Below are 17,191 nucleotides of genomic sequence, written 5' to 3' on the forward strand. Positions count from 1 at the left end.
TACCTGGATCTCCATGCATCAGATCTTCGTTTAGATGGCCTGGCGTGTTCTGTATTATAGCTGTAGAGACACGGTGTGGCTCATTTTGACAAACATTACTTGTAGTCCAGCATGGGAATAATAGTTTGTTTCCACACACTGTAGTTTGTAGTTTATTACACGCTAAACATTGCGCATTTCCAAGATAATACAGTCTTTTTTCATAGATTGCGAGATAAAATGCGTTATGTGCAATAAGCCCAAACCGTTCTGGCTGATCCCCTGAAACCCTGAATACTCCCAAGTCAAAGGTATATCAAATCAAATCAAATAAAATTTATTTGTAAGGCCCGACAACACATGTTAATGTCCCCATGGGCCGGACACATCTTCTTTAAACAAGTCAAGAAGAAACATCACAATAAGTCAAGAAACAAAACAAGAACACCATATAAGGTCCAACAAATTTAAAATAAATGCAAAATAAATGAATGCAATGCGAACACTCCCAGACCCCACGCGAAGGTAAGGAAAAACTCACTAAAACCTAGCAATAGGAGAAAATGCACCACAGGCAATGTGGAGGAGAGAAACCTTAGAAGGACCAATTCAAGGGGGGATCTCCCTTCTTAGATGTCGGTGATAGTGTTGCATACGGACAGTTGGTAAGCATGCACTCATGTGTGTAGTGAAACACAGATGAGTGCATGCAATAGCAACTGAACATTTAGAAAAATTAGAGCTGATAGTGATAGCAACTGAACATTTTGAAAGATTAAAGATAGAGCTGATAGCGGATCTATTTGAGGCACAGGGGCAGCGCAAAGAGGGTTGCGTCCTCCCCGTCTTAATCACGGGACGTTCAACACTACGGTCATAACTCCGAGACAGCCGGAGACAGGGGGACAGGGGGCGGCGCAGAGAGGGTCGCAACCTCCCCGTCATCATCGCGGGACGTCCAGCACTCCGGTCACCACTACGAGACAGCCGGAGACAGGGAGACAGGAGGGCACGCAGAGAGGGTCGCATCCTCCCGGTCTTCATCACGGGACGTCCGACACTCCGGTCATTACTCCGGGACAGCAACTATCCAAACTTTGCGTCAGCTAAATGACTAAATGTAAAACTAACAGGGAGACAGGGAGACGGGGCAGGCGTTAGACAGCTCGCGTGATTGTAATGCAATACAATAGCAATAGATACACGTGGTAAGCATATATGTGAATAGAATAGATATATGAAGTAGGCATATTAAGTGAATAGAATAGAAGTACTTAACCCAGCAATGAAACCACGTTGACAGACCACAATATATACATATGACATGTATATATGTATCATCACAAAATCATCAAGGGGGGGGGGGGGTCGTTTTAACTCAAAACTATGATCGTGTTTGCCGAGCATGTTTTTCGTCCTGTGAAACAGAGAACTGTGATCATTAGAAAAACACATTTCAGATTCGGTAAAATAGACATAGAATGTACCTTACCTTAGCCAGAAGGTATTCCAAGAAGAGGAATTCCAAGTGATCGCATCGCCATCGCGATTACCAGTGTATACTGTATGTATATACACGTTTCAAGCGTCAAATACGCTTAGGCGACGGAATTTCTAGGCGATCAATGTGAATCTATGTCTATGCCGCATGTTATCATGTTTTTATCAGCGTGTTTTTTCCCGTGTGCCTGACTTCGTTTTTCCCATGAAGATTCCCTTATTTAGTTTTTCTCCCTCTGTGTCTTCACAGCTCCACTCCCGTGCTCTCTACCGGTCACGGTCATCCGCCCGCCAGGCTCAAGACGCACACACACACACACACACACACACACACACACACACACACACACACACACACACACCGCACTGGTGTTTATTAACTTTTTTCAACGTATTATTAAATGCCTTACAGGGTTGAACATTCTCCTGTCTCCCATGTTGTGCATTTGAGGCTACCTGTTACCAAGTCCTAACAGGCTGTCTGTAATATCTACAAAAAGTTAGTTCAACCCCCATGAACACCTTAGAGTATGCAGTGTCATTTTATAATTTCCATTAGATTTTATTACTATTTTATTTTCTACTTTGGAATTCCAGTTAAGTTGACTTCATTTAAAAAGTGAGTTTCAAAAGGTTTAGTTTTTTTCTCACTTCACTTAAACTCTTTGTTCATTATTTTTATTTTTGTATTTTGTTATTATTTTTATTACATTATATTTTCAAATATAAACAAGGAACAATACAACACAGCAACACAATAACACACCAACAGCACAACAACATAAACCCACAATCCCAGCCCGACACTTGCAAATAAACTGTTCAGACAAAGATCTGATTTGAGAAAGTCTGAACAAAAGCCCAAATGTGGTTTGGATCAGATTTTCAAAAATTGCATTTCATGTGTTTTCTTTCGCTGTCTAAAAATCAATCTGGATACAATCTGGATGTGGGCAGGCAGTCTGAACGAGGCGCAACTGACTCTGCTGTGGACCCCAGCACTCCACCTCCCTGTCCCTTGACATACCAGTTATTGATGTCTGACTACTGGTATAAGATAAAATAAGATAAGATAAGATAAGCAGCATGGGAGAGGGGAGATTCAGGTATGGGCAGGGAAATAGTAGAAATACATAAATATAGGCAACATTTGATTAGCACTACACTATAGTAGTACTCATCTGTAGTAGTTTAATCACCTTTATACAACGGCATGCAAATTTCTCGATTCTGATTGGCTGAAACAGTCAATTTACACGTATGTATTTGTCATAATCCCACGCTCTTGGTCCCAGGACCCGCCCACAACCGAATTACTATCACTCCGTCGTGCGACTTTGTACAAAAAAACAAGATGGCGGACAATAATTTTTACAAATGGATATGTTGATAGCGTCATAACGACTAAATAAAAACCGATTCTGTCACGGCGAATGTCTTAGTTGCTTAAACAATGTTGGATGATGTAATTGATGGGTCATGAGTCATTGTGGAACAAAATAAAAATTGCGCGAATTGATTGATTGATTGATTAATTGCAAAATTTATTTAAATTTTTTTACCTACTTTCAATAGAAGCAGCTGGTAGGTGCGCTGTTTTAAGTGAGCATGGCCTATTGAATTGATTGATTGATTGATTGATTGCTAATTTTATTACTGTCCGCCTTGTTTCCAACTGGTTAAGTTTAGGCCCTCTTTCGAAGTTGGTTAAGGTTAAAGTTTGTCTTTAGAGCAGGGCGATAGACCACCAGCCCTGATTCCAAACTCTAACCTTAACCAAATTCGAAAGAGGGCCTAAACTTAACCAGTTGGAAACAAGGCGGACAGTAATAAAATTAGCAATCAATCAATCAATTCAATAACCCACGCTCACTTAAAACAGCGCACCTCCCTGCAGCTGCTTCTATAGAAAGTAGGTTTACAAAAAAAAGGGGGGATCTTATAGGGCAAGGAAAACTTTTTTTTTTCCCTATAGGGCAAAGAAAACTTTTTTTTAATTTGTTTTACCTACTTTCTATAGAAGCATCTAAGAATGAAGTTCTATAGAAAGTAGGTTAAAAACGAAAGAAAAGTTGGATGTGTTAGTTTGTTGGATGCCTAGGTGGAAGACAGTTGGATGTCTTAGTTTGTTGGATGCCTACAGTTGGATGTGTTAGTTTGTTGGATGTCCTACTGAGAACAGTTGGATGCACTTCCGAGCTGCTTCCACATGGAGGCAACTTCTCTTTTTTGTTGTTGTGGGAAAAACTTTTTCTGGCGGATGGTTTTTTCAATAAATCTTCAATTTATGTGTGTTTATTGTATAGCAATAAGGTTTAATTTTCACAAACCACTCCTGCGCGTGATGTAATGCTTAATTGTACATTGTCTATTGCTGTTGCACTTTACTGTTACATTTGCACTCTGGTTGGATGCCAAACCTCTCTTCGTTGTACTGTACTTGTGCTGCATAATGACAATACATTTGAATCTAATCTAAGAATATGAGTAATTTACAGTGTAAACAATATAATTAACTGTGAAACTCGTAAAAATACGAGAAGAATAAACAGCGTAGACACAGGTGCAGATGAGGGTCTGTGTGTCCCATCGGTTATAAATATACAATAAATATAGGCAATAAAGAATTTTCCTGTTGCTTGTTTGTGTTGAGACCAAAAGCAGATGTGCTGGACTGGAAGTAACATTGTCTGGAGAGTTTGAGTTCAGCTGAAGTCTTGAACATTGGAAAATTCAAGTATGTCCGTGAGCCACCTTGTCATCCAGAACCCCACAGGTAGGGATGATATCCAAATCTCACGAAGCTCATGTTTTTGTTTGGTTTTATACTGAAAACAGAGCATGAAACGCTAGACCCATGCTAGGGCTTACAGAACAAATCTGTGTTTCGCTTGCAAATCTATGTGTGAGAAGTAGTGGCTGACTCCTCACACGTTGTGGTTCTACATAGGTACCTACGTTTGTACCTCATCCCATGTCTGCATTGTACCTCACTCTTTTTACTCTGTATTGTATATTGTTATGTATATTGACTGAACACTTTTTTTTAACGTACTTTTGACTTTTTCTATTTTATACTTTTTATCTATTTGTATCTAACACACTCTCAGGAGCTCATACAGAAAAAAGCATTTCATGATAAAGTATTCTGTATTTTACTATGACAATTAATAAACAAACTTGAAACGTGAAACCACATAGAACCATGTGTGAACCATGCAGAACCATGTGTGACGAAAGTCTTTCTCTGGTCTGCATCCCCTTAACAATTGTATGTATTGAGCTGTACTGTACTGTACCCATTCTGAAATCTGTTAATACACTTTTCAATCAATCAATCAATCAATCAATCAATCAATCAATCAATCAATCAATCAATCAATCACGCAGAACCATGTGTGAACCAGTAGAACAGGAGGAGACAGAAGGAGAGGACAAGGAGGAGACAGAAGGAGAGGACGAGGAGGAGACAGGAGGAGAGGACGAGGAGGAGACAGAAGGAGAGGACGAGGAGGAGACAGAAGGAGAGGACAAGGAGGAGACAGGAGGAGACAGGAGGAGAGGACGAGGAGGAGACAGGAGGAGACAGGAGGAGAGGACAAGGAGGAGACAGGAGGAGAGGACAAGGAGGAGACAGAAGGAGAGGACGAGGAGGAGAGGACGAGGAGGAGACAATTCGGAGGTTCCCGGTTCGATTCCCGCTCCTCCCGGGCAGTGTGTCGATGTGTCCTTGAGCAAGACACTTAACCCCTAATTGCTCCCGATGAGCAGGTTGGCACCTTGCATGGTCGCCTCCACCGTCGGTGTGTGAATGTGTGAGTGAATGGGTAAAATGTGAGGAACAAATTGTAAAGCGCATTGGATAAAAGCGCTGTATAAAAAAGCAGCCATTTACCTAGTACCTACTATGCTAATGTCTTTATTGCTATATATATGCACTCAAGGCTGTAGATCAAGTTCAACACTGTTTGATGAACATTGTTACTTAGTACATTAAGTAACATTACTTAGTACATGTAATGTAAATGTAATGTAATGTAAATGTAAATAATATAAATGTGAAGTAAAATTATTCGATGTAGCAAAGCAAACCCCACCCATCTGGCGCTTCTGAGACTGAGAATGATTTGTAAATAGGCGTTGACCCCGGCCTGCCCTGGACCCCGGGAGCTCTCCTGTCAACAAACCGCACGCCAGCAGCAGCCCACACCAGCTCCATCGCAGCCGTGCTCACATCATGTGCAACTCGAGACCTTTGGCTCTTTTGCGCCTTGATGAAAATCAGCCCACACCCACACCGCATTACCGCCAAGCCCCACACGTCAAATCAGGTATTTAAAAGCACGAGAGCTGCGGAGTAAAGAACGAGCTACTATACGCTGGAAAATGGATCTGTCATTTCTTTTCCGCCTGTTTCGCGGAGAGGCCCAGTAAATCACGGTCTTTATACCTCCGGCCGGGGGCTCGTGGATTCACCGCAGTGCGGGCGGAGAGATGATGGGGAAAACAGAGGGACCCGACCCGTCTTAGTGGGTCAACGAAGAAAGAGAGTGGTAGAGAGATGGGGGCAGAGGAGGAGAGGGAGAGACGGAGAGACAGAATAACTGAGCTTGTCCACTGAAAACAACCCGTCCTGGGTTCCTAGACTCCCTACCCATGGTTTAAACTAAGATTAGATTAGATTCATATGTATTGTCATCATAGAGCACAAGTACAGTACAAGGAAAATAAGTTTGGCATCCAACCAGAGTGCAAATGTAACAGTAAAGTGTAATAGTGATGACAATGTACAGGTGATTAAACTGGGTATAAAATATATAGATTAGTATTACTGAGTATAGTGCGAATCAGATGTATGTACAGAGTTGTAGTATTAATACAGTGATACAGTATAAAGACACTATGGTAGTAAGTCATGGCCAGTAGCATAACTAGTAAGAGTAGGTAAGGCATATGTACAGATATATTATAGTATATCTACAGATATGCAAAAAGGATTATATGCAGGTATGTACAGACAGATGTGTGTGTGTATACACATATATATATATATATATATATATATATATATATGTGTATACACACACACATCTGTCTGTACATACCTGCATATAATCCTTTTTGCATATCTGTAGATATACTATAATATATCTGTACATATGCCTTATATATATATATATATATGTAACGGATGGTATCGTGAAGCGCAGTCAAGAAGGGCTGGGGTGAGTAGCGGTGCTATGGGTTAAACTCACTCTTACATCCTCAAAAGACGCATAGTCCCAGTACTTAGAAGTGAATTCACCTCTTGGTATAGTGGTCTGTGTTGCTGCCCGCGGTGTGGGAGACCGGGGTTCGACTCCCACTCGGGGCATCGAAGTTTGAGGTGACGTTGTCACAACCGTTACAATGGTGCCGTGACCCGGATGCCTTGGGTGGAGTGGAGTGAGTTTGAGAGGGTGAGTGTAATGGATGGTATCGTGAAGCGCAGTCAAGAAGGGCTGGGGTGAGTAGCGGTGCTATGGGTTAAACTTACTCTCACATCCTCAAAAGACGCATAGACCCAGCACTTAGAAGTGGATTCACCTCTTGGTATAGCGGTCTGTGTTGCTGCCCGCGGTGTGGGAGACCGGGGTTCGACTCCCACTCGGACGTTGTCACAACCGTTACATATATACAGTATATATATACATACACGATAAGAATAAATATATATCCGGTATATACAGAATTATTGTACATGCTATCATACAGAGTTATATGGGTTATAAGCAGGTGTATAAGTAGGTACTGTATATAGAAGGATTATATGTACGTATATTCAGACAGATATATACAAATATAAATGTATATAAGGAATGCTGCCATTGTGAGAATGGGTTTAGGCAGAATAGCTGAACACAGGAGAAGAGAGAATGGAGCGTTTTAGGGTGCTTTAATAGTATTCCCCAAGCAGACAGTTGAACAGGCAGAAATGTGCAACAGACAGGTATTGGGAATGTTTCTTGGGGGGATGAGGACAGGTGCACTCCCTGTGCAGCTGTGGGCAGAAGACACAGGTCTGTGTCGAGGAAGAGAGAGAGAGCACTCCTTGTGCCGCACGAGATGTCCAGGCAGGGGGGTGCACTGGAGCGGAGGTCCTGGGCACAAGAGAAACAAGGTTAGAGCGAGGAATAATTACACAAGCAGGTTAGCAAGGCTTTAGGTTGAGTCGTTGTACCTAGGTAGCTAGTTTAACACCACGACGAGGTCTGGTCAGAATCTGCCGGTAGATGTAGTGTCTTGCTGATCAGGGGATGACGGACAGCTGTGTTGAGTGAGGTGCCTGGCAGCGTGTGAATCAGGGGATGAGGTACAGCCAAGTTGAGTGAGGAGCTTAACAGTGTGTGAAGGGGTGCTGCCCATATATGGGTGTGAGGCTTCCGTTGTGAATGTGGGAGAGGATGAGGAGGAGTGAAGAAGGTGTGGGGCTTCCGTGGTGAATGTGGGGGGAGGATGAGGAGGAGTGAAGAAGGCTCTCGCCGTGATTATGACAGCCATAACAGCAATACTAAGCAATATGATCCAAATAAAGCACACAGTGGCTTAAAGGAGTACTTTGATGTTTTGAATTTCATTTGGTTATTTTTATTCACTCGACACACGTGGTTTTGATGAGGCGAACACTGCTGTGTCACCTAAAAACGTAATAATGGTGCCGTCACTGTGGTTTTATCAAAGAAATACTACAGTACAATAGTCCTTCACTATAGTACTATAGTACACTATAGACAGACAGACAGACAGACAGACAGACAGACAGACAGACAGACAGACAGACAGACAGACAGACAGACAGACAGACAGACAGACAGACAGACAGACAGACAGACAGACAGTTGTTGTAAATGTGTTAGAGCCAGTGTCGACTGCAGTTCAGATGGACTGAGGCTCACCTGCTTGCTGTGTCCTGTTTCTGCTCACACACACGCGCGCGCGCACAGGAAATTGGCGTCGTAAATCCGGGGTGATTACTGCTGTAACGAGGCCGAGGAGAGATGCTGTGGTGACGGTGGGGAAAAGAAAAAGTGCAAAAGTAGGTGAATGTTTTGACCAGGTGTGTATGTGTGTGTGTGTGTGTGTGTGTGTGTGTGTGTGTGTGTGTGTGTGTGTGTGTGTGTGTGTGTGTGTGTGTGTGTGTGTGTGTGTGTGTGCGCGTGCGTGCGTGTGTCTGTGCTTGTCGTTCTCCTGTTTGACCCGGCGGGTCATCTTTCAACAGGAGATCCAGAGTGGATGAGGTCATCCCTGTGTTGCCCCGACAACGCCGGCCTTTAACCCAACAACAAACAGAGCTGTGTTGTTTACATGCTGTCCGGCCCATTAAGGCTGACATATGGCAGGCCGGGCCCCGGGCCGCGGTGCTCAGGGATAAACACAGAGCCTTTTTACGCATTTTAGGAAAATACTTAATCTATCAAAGTTGCATCCAACTGTTTCAGCATGCGGCCTCCATCGAAGAGAGTGCGCCTGTTACATGTAGTTTTATTAGGCCTGACGTCTGGCATTAATACATGGTGATCGTACAGAATTGTTACGCGTCTGTTGTGGCAACGGCCAGCGATACACACAGGGAGGCGCTTCACTGATTGGAGAGTTTGAGGGTTTATTATTTATTACATAACGTGATTTGATTAGATTTTGATTATAAAGTCATGCACCCAAGGTTTCCCCCAGTCCACACACACACACACACACTCTCACACGCACACGCACACGCACACGTACACACACACACACACACACACACACACACACACACACACACACACACACACACACACACACACACACACACACACACACACACACACACACACACACACACACACACACACACACACACACACACACACACACACACACACACACACACAGTCAATGCAATGGTGTACAACACAACAATCAACAGACACAACACTGTATACAAACTCCGGTTCATGCATTTACATTTTACATTTAGTAATTTAGCTGACCCTTTTATCCAAAGCGACTTACTTAAGTTCTGTACAACAGGTCAGCAACTCTTTAGGCCGAGCAACGATGTTGGTCAAACAGTGTTGAAACTCGGGTGCTACAGTCTTGAGTGCATGGTAGTAAAGACATATTAGCATAGTAGGTATTACTAGTATAGGCAAGGAAGATTATTTAGTGGCATAGTGCATGATAGTAAAAGACAGTATTAAGGTTAGAGTTTTTTTCCTCTTCTTAATTTCAGATATTGGTTGAAGTGTGTACTATGCATACATAGTGTTCTGTCTCTCACCCCCCATGCTTCACAAATACACTTTGACCTAAAGAAAGAGCCTGTCCCATAACACACCGATGCAACGGAATTCCTCACCTTTAATGTGTGACTTTTAGCACAAAAACAAAAGGGTTGGGGACGCCGTTGTCACGGTAACGGCAGACATGAGCGAGCCTTGACCCTTGGCCCCTTCCCTATTATTGTCCCCCAACGTATATATTGTTCCCCGGCATATATATTGTCCCCTGACCTATTGGCCCTTGCCCTATATTGTCCCCTGACCTATATATTGTCCCTTGACCTATATATTGTCCCCTGACCTATATTTTGACCCCTGCCCTATATTGTCCCCTGACCTATATATTGACCCCTGACCTATATATTGACCCCTGACCTGACCTATATTCTCCTACAGCCCTCCGGTTGGCATTTACTGCTTTCTCATAAACATGGCATGGAGGGGTGGTTCCCGTCCTACGCCGTCAGCTCTGGCAAACACACACACAGACACACACGTGCACACGCACACACGTGCACGCTCTCTCCCATTAAACCGAGTCTGTTTTCCGAGACATACGCCGAAGGCATGAAGGGAAATGGAGCCAGCACGTACCTGGTGGCTTTTTATCATCACAGAGGCCTTTAAAAGTGCAGGATGTAAGCAGGGCCTGCCGTTAGTTTGTATTTGTATATTATTGTATATCATTACTTTTATTTCTTAGCATTGTATTTTATTCATATTACTTTTTCTATTCTATTCTATTCTATTCTATTCTATTCTATTTTTGCACAATCGAGGCGGGCATGGCCACCTACATTTCACTGCATATCTTGTGTATGTATGTGACAAATACAACTCTTGAATCTTTACTAAACAGATTTACTATACGTGAACCTAATTCTTATAATAAGCCATATCTGTCAACTGTATAATAATAATAATAATAATCATGAATCAAAAGTCTGGAATCGAAATAATTTTTGAGGTACCATGAATCAAACATGAGCCTAGAATACTGTTTCTGAATAAAGCTGTAGGCCCTGCCTTCGTAAACTGCGACAGAGAAATAGTAAATATTTTATTTTATTTATTTTTATTTAACCTTTATTTACCAAGACAAGCAATTAAGAACACATTCGTATATACAAAAGCAGCCTGCAAGAGGAAAGGGAGGAAAGGGAGGAAAGGAAGAGGGCTACTGATCCTCAAAACAAAGGTGCTCTTGGGACAGAATCTAAAGTTTAAAAAAGTAAAAAAAGAAAAAGAAAAAACATTCATTATTAACATTAAAAGCACCAATATTTTTCGGCCTGTTCAGGCCTTCATCATGGTGCACATTCTCAGAGAAATGGTAACCTTCGTTTTTATAACGTTCCCCTGTTTGTTTACTTGGTCATGAAAATATACAATATATATTTATTTTCCTTTCTCTAATTCTCCCAAAACGACATAATTTACCTTTAACGTAATGTTTAAAGTGTAACAAGTTGAAAATATAAAAAAATTCAGCAAAACGCTGATGGTTTTTGAACATCCGCTTAGCAACAACAGCCGCCAACAGCACTATCTAGTAATATAGCCTACAGTAGTATCTTAACTACAGCATTGTGACAAACAGAACAACCATTGAAAGGTAAAGCGAGTGGGCAAGTGCTGTGTGTGTGTGTGTGTGTGTGTGTGTGTGTGTGTGTGTGTGTGTGTGTGTGTGTGTGTGTGTGTGTGTGTGTGTGTGTGTGTGTGTGTGTGTGTGTGTGTGTGTGTGCGTGTGTGTGCGTGTGTGTATGCATGTGTGTGTGTGTGTGTGTGTGTATGTATGTGTGTAGATGTGTGTAGATGGGTGTATGTGTGTAGATGGGTGTATGTGTGTAGAAGATGTGTGTAGATGGGTGTATGTGTGTAGATGTGTGTAGATGGGTGTATGTGTGTAGATGTGTGTAGATGGGTGTATGTGTGTAGATGTGTGTAGATGGGTGGGTGGATATTCATGTGTGTGAGAGGAACGTGAGCAGATGGAAAGCATTAGACGTTGGCTGGACTTTAAAAGCTGACTCAGCAGGCTGGCGTGTGTGTGTGTGTGTGTGTGTGTGTGTGTGTGTGTGTGTGTGTGTGTTTGTGTGTGTGTGTGTGTGTGTGTGTGTGTGTGTGTGTGTGTGTGTGTGTGTGTGTGTGTGTGTGTGTGTGTGTGTGTGTGTGTATGTGCGCCCACATGCGTGTGTTCACATTTCTCCAATTGTGGGAGAGCTCCAGGCTAAGGGTGAGCAGGTTGTGTGTGTTAGGGGGGGGGGGGGGGGGTGTCCAGCTCCTTCCTGTGGAAGCTAAACATCAGACACTCGCTCTGTTCTCTTGGCTGAGAGACTAAAGACAACTCTGCACCATAAACACGACAGTATAGGATGGACCTGCAGCTGTTATCTTAGTATCCGGACTTCCTACTGTATACACCTCGCTTGTTTCAGCGGGAGAACGAACAGGTCTGGCTGAAGCCCAGTATCATTAATAATAATAATAATAGATTGGATTTGTAATGCACTTTTTGTTCACTGGGATCCCAAAGTGCTTACACTACATGGTTAAAACAGTTAAAAAAATAGAATAAAATAGTTATTAGTAAAACAAATAAAATAAAATACAGAATAAAAATAGAACATAGTTAATTAAAAACATAGTATAAACAGACAATTTAAAAACAAAGCGCAATAAAATTTAAATAAAAAGCTAACAGTCAAAGGCCTTTTTGAATAGGTAGGTTTTCAGGCCTGCTTTAAAAGAGTCCAGGCTCTGTGGTGCCCTCAGCTGGATGGGGAGGCTGTTCCACAGGCGTGGTGCAGCCGTGCAGAAGGCTCGGTCACCCATGGTGCAGAGCCGGGTATTGGGGACCTGAAGGAGCAGGCTACCTGCGGATCTGAGGGTGCGGGTGAAGGATTGTGGGGTGATGAGTTCCTGAAGGTAGAGGGGTGCGTGTCCGTTTATGCAGTTATGGGTGATCGTAAGGATTTTGTAGTTGATCCGGGATGAGACGGGGAGCCAGTGTAGTGAGTGAAGGATGGGGGTTATGTGATCGTGTTTACGGACTCTCATCAGGATCCTGGCAGCGCTGTTCTGGATGTATTGCAGCTTTTGGATGCTCTTGCCAGGAATCCCGATGAAGAGTCCGTTACAGTAGTCCAGTCTTGAGGAGATAAAGGCATGGACAAGCTTCTCTGCATCTGACAGGGTTAGAATGGGACGGAGTTTTGATATGTTTTTTAGGTGATAGAATGAGGTCTTGCAGAGGTGTTTTATGTGGGTGTTGAAGGTCAGGTGGGGGTCAAATCGAACCCCCAGATTTGTGACTGAGGGGGAGAGGGGGATTACCTGGCCGTCAAATGTGAGATGTGATATGGGTGAAGACTGAACCTGGTGAGGGGTGCCAATTAGGAGTGCCTCGGTTTTCTTGCTGTTTAGTTGGAGGAAGTTGCTGTTCATCCATGCCTTTATCTCCCCAAGACAGGTGGTGAGGCATGACAGAGCTGCAGAGGGGTTTGTACACCAGGGGGGAAAGGGGAGGGGAAAAAGACTAAAACCTTGCAGGTTGTTTGCGTTCCTCAGACCGATCCGTGATCCGGGGGCGGGGCTCGGAACCTAAATGCACCTTGCATAATGGCGTCAGGGGAGTTTCCTCGTCAACGTTCTCTCTATGATGAGATTGTAGCGTGCTCAGCTCCAAGGTCTGCTGTTGGTGTCGGTCCAGGAGACAGGGGTTTTGGGGAAGGGTAACACGGAGAGCAGCGAGGGGGGAGGAGAACCTCTGTAGTCAGCAGTGTCTGGATGGTGTCTCTCCTCTTCTCCCCTGTCAGCCGGGAAGCCACTTTTTTTTTAAAGGGCCGCTTCGCAGATTTCAACCTTCATTCTACCGTTGGGAGTGAAGGGAGTAGGTTTGGTTTCAGCATCAAACACTTTTGCATTCTGATCTTTTCTGCACCAATTTGTGCATTTTCTGCATCACTTTATGGTGGAAATGTCTTTATTTATGTAAAGGAAAAGACAACATTCAGGTACCCACTGACACAAATATAATGGAATATAATGCAGTGAGGCTCTCAGGCGTTCTGTATCGCTTTCAAATATCTATTGTCCTGTATTGTTTCTGGGTTGTCTTTCATATTAGCTATATTTTTTGAGGGGGACATATTTTCCTCTTCTCAATATATTGAAGGGGACGTGTCCCCTGCAACCCCCCCCCCCCCCCCCCCCCTAAACCTACGCCTATGGTTGTGAGGTGTAGGTGTGATAAGCATAAAAGTTACCAATGTGTTTGGCATCACCAGCAGACCTCTAGTGAACTGATGTCACCAGGAGGAGAGCAGACCTCTAGTGAACTGATGTCACAGAGAGGAGAGCAGACCTCTAGTGAACTGATGTCACCAGGAGGAGAGCAGACCTCTAGTGAACTGATGTCACAGAGAGGAGAGCAGACCTCTAGTGAACTGATGTCACCAGGAGGAGAGCAGACCTCTAGTGAACTGATGTCACCAGGAGGAGAGCAGACCTCTAGTGAACTGATGTCACCAGGAGGAGAGCAGACCTCTAGTGAACTGATGTCACAGAGAGGAGAGCAGACCTCTAGTGAACTGATGTCACAGAGAGGAGAGCAGACCTCTAGTGAACTGATGTCACAGAGAGGAGAGCAGACCTCTAGTGAACTGATGTCACAGAGAGTCGAGCAGACCTCTAGTGAACTGATGTCACCAGGAGGAGAGCAGACCTCTAGTGAACTGATGTCACAGAGAGGAGAGCAGACCTCTAGTGAACTGATGTCACAGAGAGGAGAGCAGACCTCTAGTGAACTGATGTCACAGAGAGGAGAGCAGACCTCTAGTGAACTGATGTCTGTAAGGGCTGCGTGTGTGTGTGGGTCACGAGCAGATAATAGGGACTCTAAGTTATCTGTGTATGAATAACCACTAAACTGCTTGCGCAGACATTAAGGAGAAGGGGGAAAATAAACAACAAAAAACAACCTTTACAGGTGGAAGCCTCAAAGTGAGTATTTAAGAAAATAAGTCCAAAAAACAGGACGACACTCATTAAAGAGGTATTGTAGAAAAATAAATAAGCCACAAAGGCAACTCCTAAAAACAGAGTTTATATTGAAAACATAAAACGATAAACCTCCACCAAGGGAGTTTATGTGCAAAGGACAGTTCCAAAAGAACAAAAGAAAACACTACCATAAAGGGATCAGCCTCTATAAAATAAAGTGTAAAATAAACCAGTAGCCCAAAACAACTATGGCTACAAGTCTAAATGCTGAATAGGGCAGCGCTACACTTTAATATAATAAGCCTGACCAAAAGGATAGCCAACACAAGCAAATGAAAAAGCAGTTGACACTGCGATCTCCAAACTTAAATACACTCGGCTTTGCCATAGGCACAGCTGCACTGAATCAGGTGCAATCAAGCCGACACACCTGCCGACCCATGAGGCAATCAACCACAGAGGCCAGTGATTGACAGCTGTCCCTCACAGGGGACGAAATAGACAGCTGTCCCTCACAGAAAGGAAAAATAAAGCAAAAACCATGACAATGTCACAGAGAAGAGAGCAGACCTCTAGTGAACTGATGTCACAGAGAGGAGAGCAGACCTGCATGCACTGTTTCCGCGAGTATTTCATATCAACTCTCCTTGAGGTGGGCTCTACTGCAGTTGAAAACAGTAGAGTTAATAGCGTCTGCAGTTCACTAGAGGTCCGCTCTCCTCCGGTACAGTCATCCCACAGGGTTTCTTGGTGGGCCGAGCTCTTGAGACACAAGAACACATTAGTAAGATTTATGTCTGATAGACTCAGGTAAAAAAAGAAAAAAAAAGCATCACAGTGCCTCTTCAAACTGCAGCCTTGTGACAGAAAGCAGGGACCTGTGCCAGGATCTTTTAAATACTGAGGTCCCCCCCTCTAGGGGGGGTTGGGGCCGGGGCATGCTCCCCCGAAAAGATTTTTGAAGACTTTAGTAAAAATGTACAGTATGCATTTTAATGCATTTTGAGAGTAAAAATAATGCCATAGGAAACAATGGATGAAAATTTTACTGGAATCCAACACTTGCACAAGATAAGTCACAAATATGGTCAAGGTCATGGTTAAGGTCAACTTTATTTATATAACACATTTAATTAAAACCAACCGAAGTTGCACCAAAGTGCAATATAAAAACAGAAATACAAAAAATACAAAATACAGTATACACAAAATCAAAAGCTACAATACATAAAAAAAACACGACCGGGGATGTATGGCTTAACAAGCCTCAAAAAGCCAATGAAAACAAGTGAGTCTTCAGCTGTGCTTTAAAAATCTCTAGGGTCTGGGCAGCAGACCTCATTTGCAGTGGAAGACTGTTCCCCAACTTAGGGGCAGCCACCGCAAAAGCTTGGTCGCCTTTTTCAGTTCAGTTTTTCAATGCATTGAAATCAATCTTCAAACACGTTGAGCAGAGGAGCACAAGGGCAGTTTCTTTCAGATTTTGCCCTAAATTACCCGACTAGTGTTCTCACTCATTACTCAAGCTCATCCAAACAATAATCTATAAATCATCTAATTACACATGGCATGAAAGTGAAAAGATGTGTGTGTATAAAATATAAAGGGAGAAGCTTTTTCGTGGGAAGTACTCTATAGGCCTCATTCATCAAAGGTTCTTACAGTACATGCAAATGTCGTTGTTACGACCACATCCAAGCCAAGGTCAGGTTTACATTCTTCTTCTCCGTTTTTCTGTGATAATTTCTATCATTGTATTCTTTTAATTGATCGTACGATGGAATTTAGGATAAAGTCAAAGGATATTTTGATACATGAAGCCCCAGGTGGGGGGTGAAAGCAAAGGGAAGGCTGTGATAGGACCGTCACACCAATAGAGAGGCAGCTGTAACAATATGTATTTGAATCCATAACAACACAGATGAGAATGTATATCTAACCTTCTGCCGTCGACTTAAAACACCCCTCGTCCAACAATATCTTAAAAAATGAAACATGCTTTCTTTTGACTATAATGTACCATACTACTTGGCTACTATATAAAAGGTAAATGGCTGCATTTATATAGTGCTTTTATCAAAAGCGCTTTACAATTTGTTCCTCACATTTTACCCATTCACTCACACATTCACGGCGGAGGCAACTAAGCAAGGTACCGACCTGCTCATCAAGAGCAATTGGGAGTTAAGAGTCTTGCTCAAGGACACCTCGACACGCTGCCTGGGAGGAGCGGGAATCAAACCGGGAACCTCCAGATTACCAGACGACTGCTCTAGCTCCTGAGCCACGGTCGCCCTGCTATACCTATACTACTACCTATCATGCTAATTATGTCTATACCTCCTGCTGACTTGTTGTACACAATTTGTAAGTCACTTTGGATAAAAGCATCCACTAAATGACTA

Source organism: Notolepis coatsorum (genome assembly GCF_963971535.1).
Source record: "Notolepis coatsorum genome assembly, chromosome: 16".
NCBI lineage: Eukaryota > Metazoa > Chordata > Actinopteri > Aulopiformes > Paralepididae > Notolepis > Notolepis coatsorum.